Source organism: Perognathus longimembris, chromosome 19 (genome assembly GCF_023159225.1).
Source record: "Perognathus longimembris pacificus isolate PPM17 chromosome 19, ASM2315922v1, whole genome shotgun sequence".
NCBI lineage: Eukaryota > Metazoa > Chordata > Mammalia > Rodentia > Heteromyidae > Perognathus > Perognathus longimembris.
Window position 1 is genome coordinate 46,706,309 of NC_063179.1, and position 18,260 is coordinate 46,724,568.

Here is an 18,260-nt window from a genome sequence, read left to right on the forward strand (position 1 = left end):
TCTCTATTAAAAAATTTAAACCCTGGTTAAACCAGACAATAGATGTCTACCACTACTGCCCAGTCTGACAGGGCTTGAGGGAGTGAAAAGTAATTATACTCTCCATTCCATTCTCAATTGTGAATCAGTTGGGAGGCAGAAGCAGGGATCAGGCAGAGTACAAACTGTCAATTTCATCAGCCTTAAAGAGGAAGCTTTAATACCTTCCTTCTTAAGGATGGTGAAATGGCCAATTGTATGGCTACACCTTGAGGACATTGTGCTAAGTAAAATAAGCTGGCTGAGAGCAGCAAGTACTGGATGAATCCACTGAATTTCATGAGGTTTCTAGAATGTCAAATCCATAGAATCAGAAAGTAGGCCTCCAGTTGCCAAAGGATGGAGGGAGAACAAAATAGGGACTTGTTGTTGATTAAAGCGTACAGGGCTTGAGTCGGGAGTTTTTGTTTTGGCTTGTTTGTGTTTGAGCAGTCAGTCCTATGGATTGAACTCAAGGTATTTTGTTTATGTATACTACCAATCCCTAAGTGTAAATTTTGCCAGACACCGATGTTCTGGAGGTTAGTGGCACAACAATGTGAACATAACTAACACTACTACCACTACACACTTGGAAATGGTAAGAGGGTACATTTTATGCTATATGTCTTTATCACTTTATTACTCATGAAATTGTTCGGAGAATTGCCACTGTGGACAATTAGTGAGTCAGAGTACTGCACTCTCCCCCAAACTTCAGCCTTTCCATGGTGCAGGGCTGAGTCCTTAAGGACGGGTCACTGTGAAAGAAAGAAGGGCTGAGTCACATCGGGCGTGTTTCCCTCAAGTGTTCTTTCGTCAAGTTATACCAAGGAGGGCGGCTTTCTCTCCTCCAGGAGGAGAGAAGGGGAGAGGCTCAAGTAGGACCCTCCCCAAGCTCAGAGGGTCCCTGGGGGGGGGGGGTGTAGAATGAGCGCTGAGGGGGTGAGCATCCACCCTGATTAGTCTGTTCAATGTGAAGAGAAGAGGAAGGAAGGGGGGGAGGAGACAGAGGGAAAGTAAGGGCAGCAGAGGGGAAGGAGGAGGGAGGAAAGGGAAAGCGGGGAAGGGAAGAGGGGAAGGGAAGAGAGCAGGAGGAATGCAAGAGTACAGACTGGGAAGGAATTCTACTCAACATTGCTAGAATTACGGCATTTGGAGTAATAGTTCTCTTTTCTTCCAAATTAAAACAAGAGTTGTCGTTATGCCATCTAATACAATTTTGTCAACACTAGTAAGTACCAAATTTATTATAATTTGATACACTCAATTTATTAAGTGGTTAAGGGGGAAAATAAAGAGGATTATTAATATACAGTTGATATTTTATAATTGTACTAATGAATTTCTGGCTTTTTGTCACGCTAGGTTCATTAATATTATGAATGAGCCTGAATAGTTTGCTGTGGATACTAATGCCAAAACTGTAGTGAAACATATACTTGAAAAAGAAAGAGACCCTTTGCTGCACAAAAGTTTAAGGTTAGAAGAAACTGAGATATATTTGACTCCATATACCTATTTTCTAAAGTGTATAAATCTATTCACTGGTAGAGCATCTGCTTAGCAAGTGCAAGTTCCTGAGTTCAAACCTCAGCACTGCCCAAAACAAACAAACAAAAAATGTACTCTTGCTTAAATTTTTAAGGGAAATCATATACTGAATATAAATTATACATATAAAAAAAAGAACAAACAAGAAAGCTAGTTGACAGGTCCTGCTCTGTGGCTTGGGCTGACCTTGAAACAGAGGCTCAAATGATTCTTTGTTTTAGCCTCTTGAATAGTTGGGACTACACTTGTGTCTCCATCACATGATATACCTTCACTTGAAAAAAATGTAAGCTGGGTGCAGCCGGGTACCGGTGGCTCACACCTGCCATCCTAGCTGCTCAAGAGGCTGAGATCTGAGGCTCATGGTTCAAAACCAGCCTGGGCAAGAAAGTCTGTGAGACTTTTATCTCCAATTAACCACCACAAAACAGAAAGTGGTGCTCTGGCTCAAAGTGGTAAAGTGCTAGCCCTGAGTGAAAGATCTCAGGGACAGTGCCCAGGCCCAAGTTCAAGCCCCACAACTGACAAAATAAAATTAAATTAAATTAAACAGCTGGGCACCTGTGACTCACATCTTTAATCCCAGCTACTCAAGAGGCTTACATCTGAGGAATACAGTTTGAAACTACAAAAAACAAACCCAAAACAAAATAAAACAACCCTAGAAAGTGAAGCTCAAGTGGCTCAAGAGATAGAGCAAAAGGAACTCAAGGACAGGGCCCAGGCCCTGAGTTTAAGCCCCAGGATTGGCACCAAATGGATAGATAAATAAATAGATGTTAGATAGATAGATAGATAGATAGATAGATAGATAGATAGATAGTTGATAGACATAAAACAAAGCAGAGAAAAAATTCTGTAAAAATTTCAGACATAAACAAGTCATTCTGAGTATTTTGTAGTATGATATTTTGATAACTATAAAGTAAAACACTTCGCATTGTTTAAAAAGTACTTAGTGTTACATTTTTAAAAAGGAAAACTTATATTCCCCTATCAGCCCCAAACACATTTATTTGGTTTGAGCAATTCCTGCATCCTTAGAGACATTCTCTCTAAGGAATCAATCCACTTAGAAAATTACTTCCTAGAACTTGTACTTATCCATCACATTTGCTTTGAGGGGAAAATGGTGCACTTCAGATAAAACATTACAGTGACCAAAATACCTCCCATGTGTCAACGTTATATTCCTCTCATTTAGTTTGCATCATATACTTTGGCAGGACTCAGATGAGAAAAGCAGACAAGTTTTTATTTTTACCATTCATGAAAGCCAGCAGGCAAGTTTGGCAAGGGTGTGGGCCGCGAGCCCTTGACAGACACAGCAAGAGTCTAAAGGCATTCTGCCATGCGTCAAGGCCATTTGGCAATAAGTAGCATATCACAAACTTTTACATATGGGTATTTTTTTGGCCCAGGAATTCAACTTCTGGGAATTTATACTAGTGAATGAATTGGACAAATATGCATAAAAGGCCTTTCATGACGTATTGATCATAATGAGGATAAGTTAAAAATGACTCAAATTGCTATTAGTAGGCAGGATTGGTTTAATACATTATGGCGTATCTGTTCAGTGGAGTACTTTGAAGTACCACTTCTTTAAAAATCCTTAAAGGGCTGGGAAAATGGCTTAGTGGTAGAGTGCTGGCCTAGCATGCGTGCAGCCCTGGATTCGATTCCTCAGTACCACATACACAGAAAAAGCTGGAAGCATCGCTGTGGCTTAAGTGGTAGAGTGCCAGCCTTGAGCAAAAGATGCTCAGGAATAGTACCCAGGCCCCGAACTCAGGCCCCAGGTCTGGAAAAAAAAAAAAATCCTTAAATCCAGGCATTGGTGGCTCATTCCCGTAATCCTCGCTACTCATGAGGCTGAGATCTGAGGACTGTGACTCGAAGCCAGCCCGGGAAGTAAAGTCTGTGAAACTCTTATCTCCAATAAACTACCCAAAAAGCCAGAAGTGGCGCTGTGGCTCAAGTGGTAGAGCGCTAGCGCTAGTAGAAAAGCTCAGGGACAGCGCCCAGGCCCTGAGTTCCAAGCTCCAGAACTGGTGTGCATGTACTCTCTCTCTCTCTCTCTCTCTCTCTCTCTCTCTCTCTCTCTCTCTCTCTCTCTCTCTCTCTCTCTCTCAAATTGACTGAAGCATCTGGCTATTTCTTGGGCTTCTCCTGGCAAGTTTGCACAATGAGTGATGACATTTTGCTTTTCGTGACCTCCTTTGCCCGCGCTTAGCTGCTTTTCCTGGACGAGCCCCAGTTGTCCAGGGCCTGCCTGGCTGGCTCTCCTTTGCCCTCGTGCTGTCCCAATGGAATCCAATGTCTGCAGTGCCTGCGGTGCCTACGTCAGACTCGGTCTCCCCACTTTGCTCTGCTTGTAGCCGGTTCTCCTCTCACTGTGTTCTCACGGAGCAGAGTGAGTTTTGGTGTCATGGCCTCATCTTATAAGGGCATTAACTCCATTGCACCAGGACCCCATCTTTATGACCTCATTACAAGTCTTGACTCCAAATTGGGAGTTCCACCTTAAAATGTGAATTGGAAATAGGGAAAGATAAAAAGTATTCAGCTGGTAAGAGATAGTTTTCTAGCTTGCAAAAAAGTTAGTCCTTTCTTTTTCCTCTCTCTCTCTCTCTCTCTCTCTCTCTCTCTGGCAGTACTGGAGTTTGAACTCAGGGCCTTCTTTTCAATCACTATTTTAAATACCTTTACCAGAAGAAACAAAAGGGAAAAAAATCTCGTTAGTTACTCTTGATGGCCTAGATGTTAGTTTTTGTGTTGGAGGAAGTTGAAATTCAAGACCAAATAATTTTGTAAATTGAATTTGCTAAACATACTCCTATTCTCCTGGGCATATGAGTTACAGAATTTTGAATACACAGCAATTAGCTGCACCGAACGGTTATGAACTATAAATAAATGCAGGCACAGTGGTGCCCGCCTATAATCTCAGCACTTGGGAGGCCAGGAAGATTGAAAGTTCCGGGTCAGCCTGGGCAACACAGGAAGTTCCAGGATAGTGGCTGGTGAAAATATAAAGACCAAAGAATATAGGGAATACCACAGCAAAACAGTGAATTGCAAAGCGGATTCATTTTTGTGAAAATATTCCATCGCGTAGTTAGAATCACACACACACGCTGCCTATTTTCAAACCCCGCTTTGGAACACTGGGTCTGTCGCTGGTTTGGAAAGGGCCCGGCTCTCCCTGGGTGAGGCACATGGGGTTCCTTAGCATGGGTGTTTCTGACCACTCTTGATGCCATGCTGAACTGGTGGTGCAGGCAGTGGTTAGCTGCAGAGCTGTGCAACCTTCCCAAGGTTAGACAGCAAGATGGACTTACTGGCAAAATGGAGTGGCCAAGGCTGGTTGGCTCTGAATGCCCAGCCTATTCCTGTCCATAGGACACATTTATTTCAGTTCCAGAAATGGTAGCTAGTGGGTTTCCAGTGAAGTAGGCTGGACACAGTGGAACAGAGTCCAGAGGGCCTTATGACCTAGCCTGCTTCACACCGAGGGGTGTGGTCCTCAGCGAGGGTGGGGCAGGATTGAGCCTGGGAATACCATGGGACAGGGGATCAAGACCGGCCACGGCAGACAGGCAGAGACCAGAGAGACATGCCCAGCCCCCTAGGGCCCCCCTCCCAGCCCCCCTCCCAGCCCCCTCCCCACAGGCACCTAAGTCCACGGAACAAAGCGAGTCCCAGGGGTGCACCCACCCGGGGGTCCTCGCCAGCTAGGAACTGATGCAAAAACCATGTCCTTTGTACGTCCAGAGGCTATTCATCACACGCACGCACACATGCACACACACGCCCGCATGCTTGTGTGCACAGACATGCACAGTGGGCGGAGAGAGAGAAATGGATGGAGGGGAGGAGAGAGAGGAGGAGGGGAGAGGTAGAGAGGAGGGGAGAGGCGAGAGGAGGGGAGGGAGGGGAGGGCAGAGGAGGGGAGAGGGCAGAGGAGGGGAGAGGAGGGGAAGGAGGGGAGGGGAGAGGGCAGAGGAAGGGAGGGAAGGGAGGGAGGAGGGGGAGGGAGGGAGGGAGGAGGGGAGGCAAGAGGGCAGAGGAGGGGAGGGAGGGGAGGGGAGAGGGCAGAGGAGGGGAGGGAGGGGAGGGAGGAGAGGGAAGGGAAGAGGGCAGAGGAGGGGAGGGGAGGAAGGGGAAAGGAGAGGGGAGAGGAGGGGTTGGAGAGGAGGGGAGAGGGCAGAGGAAAGGAGGGAAGGGAGGGAGGAGGGGGAGGGAGGGAGGGAGGGAGGGGAAGGGAGGGAGGAGGGAGAGGGGAGGGGGAGAGGGGAGGGGAGGGAGGGAGGGAGGGAATCGGTTGGTGTGATTGTGGAGGGGGACAGGCAAGTCTGGACCGTGCTGGCCAGGCCACCCGGGAGAGGGGGACAGGCCGGAATTGACATTCAGGCCCAGAGGCAGAATTTCCTCGTCCTTGGAGACGCTTCCATTCTGCTGGTATGGACGTCCAGCTACACGGATGGGGCTCGCTAGGGCTAGGGAAGATTCTTCTTTTCTTAAAGTCAGCTGGATGTAGCTGTTCACAATGACTACTCTATGCCTTCCAGAGACACCTGCATCAGTGCTTGAGTGACACACGTAAACTATCCAAGGTGACAAATAAAAGCGAGCATCCCACCAGTGAAAAGCGATTGGCAGTTAAGTATCTGATTTTAGGTTTGGAAATGGGAGCCTCAGAGGGGGCAATAACTCCTGTGCTAGAAAACAGACGGTGCTCATCAACATCGTATCAGGCCTCCCCAGGGGAGACAGGCGTGCTCTAAGTCAGCGCTCTGATTTCAGGGTCCAAAGCTCTTGAAAACAGAAGATAAGAACTCAGAGCACATTGTCTGTCCCAGAGATAGCATGACAGACAACGGATGCTGGAGTCCCACACATTAGGGTTGAAGTGTAGCTTTGTCACCTTGAAAATAATGGGAACTTCAGTGCACTCTGCTAATGTTAAAAATAATTCCCATCACTTAGTTTTAATCTGAATACAGTATAATATACCCATTTAAATATGTCAATGCATTTAAAAATCAACACACCTATATAACCATACATGCAATAAAGATATAGAACTTGTCATCGCTGCTTTCTGTCACTACGTGAATTTATTTAAATATACATGAACAATATTGCTATCTTCTGTATCTCTACTGAGATATAGCAATGAATAAAAGAGACAGAAGGAGCTGCTATGGAGCCAGGTATGGTGGTTCATGACTACAACCCTAGCACCAGCTATCCTGAGCTAAGAGCGTCAAGAGCTTGAGGCCAAGGGGTCAGCAGGGGGATGAATCAAGTGGTAGAGCACTTGTGTAGCAAGCATGAGGCCCCAAGTTCAAATCTCAGTGCTGCAAAAAAAAAAAATTGGAACTCAGCTTGAGATACCTGTAAACACTGCCAGCTGGAGAGGAGTAGAGTCAGGAGTCTGACCTAACTTTTGAGGCTAAGCCTTGATCTCCCCTAGACAGCTACACTGAGCTACATCCCAGCCTTACGGTTGTTTTTTTGTTTGTTTGTTTGTTTGTTTGTTAATGCCAGTTCTGGGGCTTGGACTCAGGGCCTAAGCACTGTCCCTGGCTTCTTTTTACTCAAGGCTAGCACTCTACCTCTTGAGTCACAGCACCACTTCTGGCCTTTTCTGTTTATGTGGTGCTGAGGAATCAAACCCAGGGCTTCATGCATGCTAGGCAAGCACTCTACCACTAAGCCACGTTCCCAGCCCCCAACCTTACTTCTATGTGTTTGAGGCTATGGCTTCAGCGGTTTCAGATTTTCAGTAGATTTTTGGCTCTTGTAGGATGATCCAAGGGGTATTCTTAAACAAAAATTGTGTATGGAAATTCCATACACATGTTTTGCATGATTGAATTTATGATATATAATGAAATTATGATATATATATACATATATAATATGGTAATTCCATACACATGGGTTTTACATGATGGACTTAGAGTAAATTTGATTCGAAAGCCACAAATGACACAAGTTCTTCAAAAATATGTTTTAAAATCATGTAAAATGCTTCAAGCAAAATTTTTTAAAGCTTTTTAAAAAACCATTTACATTTGTCATATTTGGATCAGAGTTTTAAAGAAAAAATAATATTGTAGCTGTAAGTTGCAGCTTTCTCTGCATCATCTCTGGGTGATCTTTCCTTTTTATCTCCGCAGAGGAACCACAGTCTTGAATTCAGCATCCATTTTCCCATCCAACTACCAGCTGTACTTAGCTTCTGGTCAGGTAAGATGGAGTGTGTGCAGGGTGGTATAGATGTTTTTACATGGCTACTCACGGACCCATAGTATTGTTTTGAATACACCTTTCTACATGTAACTTTAGATGAAGGGCAATCTGAACATAACCTTCTGTGATAGCACTTCTAGGCTGTTTGGTCGTATCTGTGTTGATAAGTGTACCTTTAGTTCACTCATCCTCATTGCAATAAACCCCAAATTGTTCAAACAGACCCATCGCATGGGTGCCTTGATATGCGGACACCTTGTTAGGTGTCGGTCTCTCACAGTCATAAACCCAGGTCGTGTAAGCACTCTGGCGGGCATCTCCTGGCGCACCATGTCATGGTGTGGAATCGTGTCCCTCTTCAACACTGACAGAGCGCCAACAATCCAACAAGGGCGTGACAGAATCATCTTGCGGGCTTCAAAAGTATAACCATCATTTTCTTTTTAGATCGCTTATATATCTAAAACTTTCTAGTCGGTTTCTTTCCTTTTTCATGGAAAAAAATCACAGTAGCTATTATGGATTTTGTCTTTTTGCGGGAGAGAGGAAGTGCTGGGGATTGAACTCGGAGTCTCACACTCGTTATAACCAGGCCCTATCCGTTTTTAGAGAGAGTCTTCTGCTTTTGCCCAGGCTGGCCTGGAAACAGAGTCCTCCTGTCGACATCTCTGGCAGAGCCGTTATTACAAATGCGAAGCGCTATGCCTAACGTGTTTATTTAGATAGGATCTCACTAACTTTTTGTGTAGGGATGGATTCAAATCACAATTCCATCTCTGCCTCCTAAGTAGCTGGGAAACGGGTGTATACTACCATATATGGCCTTGATTCCTCTTGATGTATCTTCAGTTAATCTATTTTTGTCCTTTGAACTACAGTTGAACATAGATAAAAGAAATAAATACAAATATATCATCCTCTTTAAGACGAATTGTTGAGACAAGGTGATACTTTCTTACAATTTCTTGCTCACTTGGTAAATGTGTAATGTGATCAGAATTATTTATTATATTTTGTATAATGCATAGAGGTCATCTTCTCTTCTCATTGTAGAAACTTTGACAACAGAAGATTCAAGAATAGCATACATAACTAGTTAGTTTGAGCAGTCTTTAGCAGCTCTGGCTAGTAAGAACCTTGAACTTGCACTGGAATGCAGCGCTGACACTGCCCAATGATGTCACTTCTGCCTCTCCAAACACTGCTATTTTTTATAGTGTCTACCTGGGAGACTCAACCTTGCTTGGATAAGCTTACAGGTTGCTCCTTGAAGAAGAATCCCCTGTGTTTGGGGAAAAATGCTGCCTAACTAAATCAAAATTTGTACCTCATTGACCTAGGAAATGTACAGACAACACCATAACAAACACGAGATCACATTTCCCTTTTTTTAATCCTGTGCAAAGGAAGAGGGTGACCAGAGGATATAAACTGTGCACTGGGATGGTACTTTCTCTTGCAGTTTGCTTTTCAAATTCCAAATGGGAAGGAATAGGTATGTTCTGACACGTTCCCTCTCCAGATGGGAAAGGAATGGGCATTTTCTTACACTCCCCCCTTTATAGTGAAGTGTCCTCGTGGTGAAAGCATGAAAATGCATTTTCTTTACTCCAAGAATGTGGTGCCAGTCAGCTTGTGTCTAAAAGGGCACAGGTGAGAGAGTGAGCTCTGTGGATGCAAAGAAAGATTCAAGATCAAAATTCTAATTAAGGGCTGGGGAGATAGCCTAGTGGCAAGAGTGCCTGCCTCGGATACACGAGGCCCTAGGTTCGAGTCCCCAGCACCACATATACAGAAAACGGCCAGAAGCGGCGCTGTGGCTCAAGTGGCAGAGTGCTAGCCTTGAGCGGGAAGAAGCCAGGGACAGTGCTCAGGCCCTGAGTCCAAGGCCCAGGACTGGCCAAAAAAAAAAAAAAAATTCTAATTAAAATGATGATTGCCAAGATTTAAGACTGAAGTATTTGACCCAGAAGAATTACTTATACTTGTTATTGCTCAGAGATGATTTTGACCTCTTGGTTACCTATTAACTTGGCTGTTTGGCAATATTAAAAACTGCCTGTCAAGTCTGCCAAAGGCTCCCTTCCTCCCTCTTCCTGGGGGGAGGGCTGCGGGGAGGGGTGTCTACTGGGGGTAGCTGGACTTTTTTCTAGCTGGCACAGTAAGGACCATTTGGTAATCTTCATTAACACACACAACTCCAAAAGTCCTTATACATTAAGAAGTTGTGAAGTTTTGAGGTGTTTCTTGGAACTTATACCTGTTATAATTTATGGTGAACAAGTTCTGGAGATGCTTTGGAAGCAGTTCAACATTTTCTTACAATATTATTGAATAGAAAAGTGTCCCTCCTTTCCCAGAAACGAAATCATTGTTTATGGAGCAGATCCTTGAAAGGGAATACTCCGTCCCCTGAACTTCCACGCCCCTCACATTCCTGCCCTGGCTCTTGTTTAGAGCTACTTGCCTTCCAGTCTCGGGGCTCCCTGGTGGAGTTTACCTCTGTTTACTTCTCCATGGGCACACTGGTGCCTCCGCTTCCAAAGCAGCCACTGTCCTTGCCCTAAGCAACATCATAAAAGCTCCAGGTTCCTTACGTGGCTCTGTCTCCCTCCCTCCTGGCAGCGAGTTCTGTCCTGTGACCTTTACCTGGGAGAGTCAGGGTGTTCAAGGTAAGAGAACTTTGTCCTGGACCCGTGATTCACCTTCCACTGTATGATTTCATTTCTGCTGCCCCAGAGGCTTGTACCAAAGAAAACACCGTGTTGCCACCGTTCTAACAAGCCCTAGTTGAATCCTGGGGTACTGTGAAATCTATCAGGTAGACAGAGGAACTAATCAGGTCCTTGTAGACTTTAACACAAAGATACACTCCACTAGCAAAACAAGTTAGCTTTAACTAGATTCTCCACATTCTCCCTTAACTTGAACTTCAATGAAAGCTCAAGGTTAGGGCTCCGCAACTTCAGCCATAGCTCCACTTCTGGCTTTTTTTTTTTTTTCTTGGTGATTAATTAGAAATAAAAATATCACAGACTTTCTTGCCTAGGCTGTCTTCAAACCAAGATCCTCAGGTCTCAGCTTTCTAAGTAGTTAGGATTACAAGGATTTACCAGTATGAGCCACCAATGCATAGCCTGGAACAAATTCTAATTCTCACTTAAAAGTGATGGGCAGGGGCTGGGAATATGGCCTAGTGGCAAGAGCACTTGCCTCGTATACATGAGGCGCTGGGTTCAATTCCTCAGCACCACATATGCAGAAAATGGCCAGAAGGGGCGCTGTGGCTCAAGTGGCAGAGTGCTAGCCTTGAGCAAAAAAGAAGCCAGGGACAGTGCTCAGGCCCTGAGTTCAAGGCCCAGGTCTGGCCAAAAAAAAAAAAAAAAAAGTGATGGGCATTAGATGTGCTGGCCTGTAATTCCAGCACACAGGAGACTGAGCAAGAAGATCTGTAGTTATTCACCAGCCTAAACTACATAGTAGGACCCTCTTTAAATATATTAGTTGATGAGTTATGAAAAGAACCACATCTGAAAGCTCTGCACAATGTGTGTGTGTGTGTCTGTCTGTCTGTGTGTGTGTCTGTGTGTTGAACTAAGGGCCTAAGTGCTGCTCCATGTTGGAGATCTACCACTTGGGCCACAGCCCCAGTTCTGGCTTGTTCTAACCAGTGTTCCTAGGCCCAGCACAAACATCTTTTTTTTTTTCATTTATTCTCTCTCTTTTTTTTTTGCCAGTCCTGGACCTTGGGCCTGAGCACTGTCCCTGGCTTCTTTTTTGCTCAAGGCCAGCACTCTGCCACTTGAGCCACAGCGCCACTTCTGGCCATCTTCTTTCTATATGTTGCTGAGGAATCGAACCCAGGGCTTCGTGTATATGAGGCAAGCGCTCTTGCCACTAGGTCATCTTCCCAGCCCCAGCACAAACATCTTAAAAAGAAATTTACTTTTAAGAATGGTTGTGGGCTGGGAATCTGGCCTAGTGGCAAGAGTGCTTGCCTCATACACATGAGGCCCTAGGTTTGATTCCTCAGCATCAAATATATAGAAAAGGCCAGGAGTGGCACTGTGGCTCAAGAGGTAGAGTGCTAGCCTTGAGCAAAAAGAAGACAGGGACAGTGCTCAGGCCCTGAGTCCAAGCCCCAGGACTGGCCAAAAAAGAAGAAGAATGATTGTGTATAATTTACTCTTATCCTAGCCCTGACAAACCTCACACTTAGCCTGCGGACATTAGAAGACTGTCCTTAGAACCAGTGCACTGTATCACTGTATAGAGTAGCCCCCATCAGTCTTTGTCCAGAATTTAGAAGGATCTAGATGGTATTCAGGTTCACTGGCCACATTTTCTGCCTCTGACTTCTGTCATGTTCATGCAGAGAAAGCCTAGAGTTCTATTTGCCAAAATGGGACTTTTGAAAAAAAAAACAGAAAATAAGGGCAGGAAAGAAAAAGATGCTTCTAGGCTAGAGGCATAGCATATAGCACTTGGGAGGGGGTAAGGAGAGAGACAGAGAGAAAGGAGAGAGGGAGAGAGAGAGGGAGAGAGAGAGAGAGAGAGAGTAACAATGCTGGCTCTATCTGGTTAGACCATGGGATGTGCCATCTATCTACTGATGAATCAGTAGCATGATGAAGTACAAAGATGGAACTCAATACAGAACTGCTGCCTTCTTTTTAACAATAAACATTGTAAGGGTACCTTTTTTTTTTTTTTTTTTGCCTGTCCTGGGACTTGAATTCAAGGCCTGGGTGCTGTCCCTGAGGTGTGTTTTTTTTGCTCAAGGCTAATGGTCTGCCTCTTGAGCCACAGCTCCATTTCTGTTCTTTGTCTGTTTGGTGAATAATTGGAGATAAGAGTCTCACTGACTAAGAATTTAACAGCACAGGGGCATCATGAGCTGTCAGTATTTGAGAGCTGGACCCATACATTTGGATAGATGTTGTAACAAGATCTGTGGAGATAATAAAAATCTGAAACTGGATAAGGTTGCAGGTGTGTTGGCCCAGCATTTTGAGTAGCAGTGGTTCTAAAGCTGCCCAAGGTGGTGGGTGCATGTGACAGGCCCTTTAGCCACTTGTTACCTTAAACTCTCTTGGTTTTGAGATCATGTGAGTCTATTCCTTCAGTTATTTTTTGTTTGTATTATATGAATGTTATTACAGCATAAAAATGTGTATTTGGGTTTAACCTGGGAAAAATGGAGAATTGTTTCCTTCAGTTTGAAGGGATTTGGCTTGTTTTTTTCTGAGAAAGTATGTGTTGCTGTTACTAAACAAACATGTACTCAATAAATGTTTAATTTTTGCAAATGAAAAAAAAAAGGGTCTCACTGACTTTGCTAGCTGGGCTGACTTCAAACCTGGATCCTCATATCTCGGCTTTGGGAGTAGTGAGGATTACAGGCGTGAGCTACTGGCATTTGGCTACTCTGAGTTCCCTCCTTCCCCTTCCACCTCAACCTTAAACCAAGGTGGCGTTAGGGAAGGCTATGCAAAGTCAGTGACCTCTCAAATGACTTCTAAAAAAGTCCCTGCTCAGAGACTCCAAAGGAGGTATGACAGGGCTGTAGCTGTAAGAAATGTGTCTCCTGGCACCTGATCCCATTTGGAAATTCACTGGCTGTGCTGCTGACTGAACACAACGGAGGAAAATGGCTTCTGACTGAAGATTTTTTCATTGAAGCTGCGACAGAGTGGGCCATGTCCGTGTGTGGAACAGTGATGGCATTGTGAATCACAACACAAGTCCCACTTGTCAGGCTCACAAATGCTCCAGACCACAGACAGGCATCTGATTTGGGACAGGGAGGACAAAATGGATCTTCTGGTTTTCTCCACTTTGCCATGAATACAAAGGCACGGATGCCTCCTTTGTTCCGAGATGAAGTCTTGCATTCCTTTTAGGACCTATCCAATCATTAGCAGAGGGAGAAAATTCCTATCTGGAATCGCTCCTACAACTTTCTGAAAGAAGTAACCTTCATTTCACGTCAGCCAATAGAGAAAGAAAGCAATTATAAAGAACGGCTTGCCAGCATATTTTACTTTTCTTGCTTTTGTTACTTTTCCTAATTTATTTTTACTAATTTCCTCAATGTTAAATGAGTGGCTTAAACAGTATTAAGACAATATTGGTCATTTAAAACAATATGCTTCTACTAGGGCTGGGAATATGGCCTAGAGTTAGAGTGCTTGCCCCGTATATATGAAGCCCTGGGTTCGATTCCCCAGCACCACACATATAGAAAATGGCCAGAAATGGCGCTGTGGCTCAAGTGGCAGAGTGCCAGCCTTGAGCAAAAAGAAGCCAGGGACAGTGCTCAGGCCCTGAGTTTAAGCCCCAGGACTGGCAAAAAAAAAAAAAAAAAAAAAAAAGCTTCTAATAGACCTTTGGACTAGAAAATGCATTTAGCTGTTAAAGTGGCAGAAGTAAAAACATTAATTATGAAGATAATCTTGATAGCAGTGTTTATATGTCTAAGGGGTGGGAGTCTATCTTGGTAGTTGGGCATTTGTTTAGCATGTAAGAGCTCCTGAGCTCAATCACCAGGGCCATGGGAGGTGGGGGGTGAGGTGGCAGAAGAACACAGGGGCAAAAACCTAAATGTTCAATAGAAGGTAGATTAAATACATTATCCTACATCTATACAATGGAATACCAGGCACTTGTTATTGAAATGCATCAAATCACTGGGTATCAGTGGCTTAAACTGGTGCTCCTAGCTACTCAGGAGGCAGAGATCTTAGATTAGGGTTTAAGATCACCTGAGATCTTATCTCCATTTAAACACCAAAAATCTGGAAGTAGAGCTATAACTCAAGTGGTAGAACACTAGCTTTGAGAGGGGAAAAAAAAAGCTCAGTGGTCAGGCACTGGATTGGCACATATACACACCCACACCACACATTTTAAAATGTTGACTGCTGATAGAACAATAATGATGTCACCATGGGGAGGGACAGAGAATATTTCTGTAAATGTTTAAAGTATCACTGGAAAAATATAAGAAACTGGTTCTAGTGGCTGCTTCTGAGAGAGCTGGGTATGTAAGATACAATGGTAGAAGGGAAACAATTTTCACCATCACTGTTTTTAAACTCTTTGATTTGTGTAAGCAGTATATATGTAAATATAATCTCATTAAGCCTTAAATGATGACAATAAATAAATTACAAGAAAATATACAAGTCGGACAGGAAAAAACCAAGAAATTTTATGAAGCATGATTAAAGAAATAAAAGAAATTGGAATACAAAGTACAGCTTCTGTCCAGCCTTGTCAGAAACTCTGTTAAGATCAATCCACCACTGCTCAGTCAAATCAGTTCCTGTCTTTGTAAAAGGAAATCACAGATCACAGACAGTAAAGGAAGTATTGGGGTATGTACTTGTTAGATTGCCATGGCTGTCAACATAATTCTTGAGAGAAATAAAAATTAATGGAAGGCATTGTTTTGCTCATGGTTTCAGAAATTTCTATTACAAAACCAGGCACGGGCCAGGGCAAAACATGCCCTTCAAACACATGACTCCAGTGACTGGCTTCCTTAACTTCTAGTTTCCACCACCTCCTGATAGTCTATTCAAATCTAGAACCCATCTGGAATAAGCTACAGATTAGGTCCCAGCCCTCATGAGCTAACCCTCTCTGGTCACATGGTCAGACTCATCAGGAGTTTGCCTTATTAATCTGATAGTTACCTTTCAATACAATCGAGTTGACAAGATGAACTATCTTAAGGTGCTTTTTCATTCTCTGTCTTTTGGTTTTGAGACAAGACTGTGCTAAGTAGTAGGCTTGTTTCAAACTTCAAATCCTCATGTTCTGATGCCCAAGTGCTAGGATTACAAGTGTGCACTACTGTGCTTTTTCTTTTCTAAATTTTTATTGTTTTGGTGTTTTTCCTTAAGCTCCTATTAGTCATAACAGAAGTTAATAATAGTGACAGGAGGAGAAAGTAAGGAAACTTAATTCTGAACCATCTATATAAACACCTGTCATAACCCAATACCTGAGAGAAACGATTTGCAGAAGAGAGGACTTATTTTGGCTGCTGGTTTCAGAGGTTTCGGTCCATGGTGGAGCCGGAGCAGGAAGAGTAGCTCACATCATGGCAGCTAGGAAGCACTGTGAGAGAATGCTTATGTGCTCAGGATTCCTTCTTCCCTTTTTTATTCCTTCTGGGTTCCTAGCCTCTTGGGTGCTATCACCCATATCCAGACAGGTTTCCCTCCTTTAGTTAATCATCTCTGGAACGCCTTCATGGACACACCCAGCAGTACGTTTAACTAATCTCCAAGGTTCTTCTCAATATAATCAAGTTGACAGCCATGACTGTCACTCTGTATTATCCACAAGGAAACTGGGCAGGCACTGGCCAACTCCAGAAGAATGAGAGAACACTACCTGAAGCAGCCTCCTTGCAACAACAGGCAGCTGCCACCATGTAAATGCCCTTCTAAGACCCAACGTGCTAATGTTTCTCCTGAGTCATAGTTTTCTGATTCCCCTCACCAAAACTAGCCTGGTTCAACTAGAACTCAAGGAAGGAATCCTCTCTGTAGCACTCCTGGTCACCATAGGCTGTTTTTGAAGATGGAGTAGCAGCAGCAGAAGGTGCTTTTAATCAACACTATCAGAAACTGCTTCTTCACACTGAATTAAGGACCATTTCTCCAACAGTATCTTCAAGCTCTGCCTTTGAAGCCACAAAGAACCAGCTGATTCTTTCTCCCAGGCAATGCAAGTAGTGGGAAACAATCATTTCTACTTTTGAATTCACCTTCCAGGCTGAACTTCCTAACTTGCATGCATTTCTGCGGATGGGCAATTTCAAGGTCATCACCATCTTGTTCCTGCTCCTCCAGACCCTGCAAGACTTGGCCAGAATTGCCTTCAAACGTGACATCTGAAATGGCAGTCTTCCATCTGTGACTGACTTTCCCACACTGGAGTCCTGAAGACTGACTTTTCTTCATCTGGACCGCATTCTAACCAGTGCAGTCTTCAAAGGCTCTTGTGCTCTCTGTTATTCTCTTCAGGTTTGCCGTATTTTTCAAATTTGGCTGTGTAAAATTGCAAAGTCATTTTTCTTACCATTTTTTAAATTATGTACATCCCAGGCCAGCCTAGAACTTATGATTCCCCTGCCTCAGCCTCTTGAGTGCTGTCAGAGCCTGTGCCACCATAGTTGGCGTTAACTGCACATTTGTCTCAGTACTGGGATGACTTTAAAGATTAGTAACAGCATTAGATGTGATCATTCCAGTTGTTATCTACAAAGCAGAGAACATGAAACTTCTAGCATTTTCAGCCAAAGGACATAAAGTTTCTTCAGTTTAGTATGAAGCATTATTCAATTCTTCTTAATCAGCAGCTAAGAATCCACTGGGCTACTGGCCATGATGTCCGGTGCCTTGTTCAAGCTATCCTTAGGCACGATTTAATGATTTCAAATGCTACACCTCAGCATGAGAGTAAAACTTTAGGCCAGCCCCTGGCCTCTAGAAATTAGCAGCTAAAAGCACTCCAGTTTCTAAGAACAGAACAACAGAACCAAATACACAGGCACCCCTTCCCTCGTCTTGTGCACTGAGTGGACTAGATGCGTGAAACCTGAATCTCCTAAGAGGAGACTGCCAGGTCAATTTAACTAGATAAAAGCTAACAAAGTCAGATACTGGTGGCTTATGCCTGTAATCCTAGCTACTCAGGAGGTTGAGATCTGAGGATCATGGATTGAAGCCAGCCCAGGCAGAAAACTCTGTGAGACTCTACTCTCCAACTAAGCCCCCCCTAAAAAAAGCAGAACTGGCGTGTGACTCAAATGGTAGAAAACAACTCAAGGACCATGGTGAGGCCCAAACCAGCATACGCACAACACAAAGTTCCATTATCACCTACTGGTGAATGTTTGATGGAGGCTTGTATTCATTTTTCCTAACTTAAGCAAAATATTTATAGCACTATTGTGCTTATGTTAGACAAGGCTATGAATGTTTGTCTACCATTCAGAACTTGTAACTTTCATCCCTGGCCCTGTTAAGAGTTGACTGAAAACTAAACCTTGGTTTTCCAATGACAATGAAATTTTTTGTCTTTTCTGCACTTACTTTCACTAAACATTTATAAGAGACAGTATAACCAATTTCAAAGAGCTATCCAGTTTCTAATGGAAGTCTAATGGAAGCGTAATAATTGTATCCAGAGATGAAAGCAGCTTTAACCACTACCTATATTCAGATGAGTCTGGTAACATTGAGAGCCAAATTAACCAGACTCAATTTAAAGGATTACATTATCCACTGAATAGTTCTGTTCCCACCCAAACTTGTAAATGGAAGCTGTGACCCTCACTGTGCTGGTTTTCAGGGGCGGGGCCTCTGAGAGGGAGGTATTAGGTTTAATGAAGTCACTAGGGAAGG